Here is a 1,900-nt window from a genome sequence, read left to right as displayed (position 1 = left end):
ATCACACTCGTAAATTCTACCACCTACACTAGATCATTTTTTTCCCTCTTCCTCCCTCTCGCTGGCCTCATCCTTCCACTTTTCCATTAATGGTACCTCACCAACTATTTCACATTCTTGTTTCCCAACAATAAAAAACACACACATAAAATATGTTTCTTCTTTTTCATCTTCTAATTCCAGACAATATAATTTTTATTCACCCCGTATCCAACATTTTTGTTTCCTTATTGTATTCAGAAGGGTTACGTGACTTATGGCATCAACCTAATTCCTTTTATTGCCATTTTAAACTATGAATTGAGTTTTCTCTTTCGATCAAAACCAAATCCGAGAAAGTGTTCATAGATTTTGAATTGGAGGGGTGAAGTAAAAGGAGATTTTTTAATAAGGAAACAGTGGTTTTTAAATGAATAAGGATAGTGTGCAGAAGTATACTTGTGTTCTCATTTTTTTGTCTAACACATCTAAACCTTTAATTTAAATCGAGTTTTGAGGGGAAGGAAATGAAAGGCTAAGGAGGGGAAGGGAAGGAAAGGGAGGGAAGGGAGAGAGGAGGGAAAACCGTCCCCTTGTTTGGGAGTTAAAAAGCCAATAAGGAAAGGAGATGGAGGGCTTATGTTATAATTTTACTATTTTACCCTTTTTCCTCTTAAAATCAATACATTGTTATACTTCGTCATTTAACTTCTAATTTATTCAAAACAACTTATCTCATGAAAAACAAATTATTACGATATATTTTTAAAAAAAAACTTATTCAAAACAACTTATTTATATAAAAAAAAAAACTTATTGCAATCACTTTTTAAAAACAACTTATTTATACAAAACAACTTATTACGGCCTCTTTTAAAAAAACAACTTATCTTATGAAAAACAAATTATTACGATCTTTTTTTAAAAAAACAACTTATTCAAAACAGCTTATTTATACAAAACGGCTTATTATGACCTCTTTTCAAAAAAAAAAACAGTTTATTCAAAACAGCTTAATACGATCTCTTTTTCAAAAACAACTTATCCAAAACATCTTATGTATACAAAACAGCTTATTACAACCTCTTTTCAAAAAACAACTTATTCAAAACAGCTTACTTATAAAAAAAAATACCTTATTACAATCTCTTTTTCAAAAACAACTTATTCAAAACAGCTTATTTATGCAAAACAACTTAATACGATCTCTTTTTTAAAAATAACTTATTCAAAACAGCTTATTACGACCTCATTTTCAAAAACCGCTTATTCAAAACAGCTTATAACGACCTCATTTTCAAAAATCGCTTATTCAAAACAGCTTAATATGACCTCATTTTCAAAAACAACTTATTTATGCAAAACAGCTTAATACGATCTCTTTTTCAAAAACAGCTTATTCAAAACAGCTTATTTATATAAAACAGCTTATTACAACCTCATTTTAAAAAACCGCTTATTCAAAACAGCTTATTTATACAAAACAGCTTATTACGACCTCTTTTTCAAAAACAGCTTATTCAAAACAGCTTATTTATGCAAAATAGCTTAATTCGATCTCTTTTTCAAATATAGCTTATTCAAAACAACTTATTTATACAAAACAGCTTAATACGATCTCTTTTTCAAAAACAGCTCATTCAAAACAGCTCAACTTATTTATACAAAACAGCTTATTACGACCTCATTTTCAAAAATCGCTTATTCAAAACAACTTATTTATACAAAACCGCTTATTACGACCTCATTTTCAAAAACCTCTTATTCAAAACAACTTATTTATGCAAAACAACTTATAACGTCCTCTTTTCAAAAAATAACTTATTCAAAACTGCTTATTACGATCTCTTTTTTATAAGCAACTTATTCAAAACAACTTATTTATGCAAAACAACTTATTACGACCTCTTTTTCAAAAACA

Source organism: Medicago truncatula, chromosome 3 (assembly GCF_003473485.1).
Source record: "Medicago truncatula cultivar Jemalong A17 chromosome 3, MtrunA17r5.0-ANR, whole genome shotgun sequence".
Lineage (NCBI taxonomy): Eukaryota > Viridiplantae > Streptophyta > Magnoliopsida > Fabales > Fabaceae > Medicago > Medicago truncatula.
Note: the sequence above shows the minus strand (reverse complement) of the source record.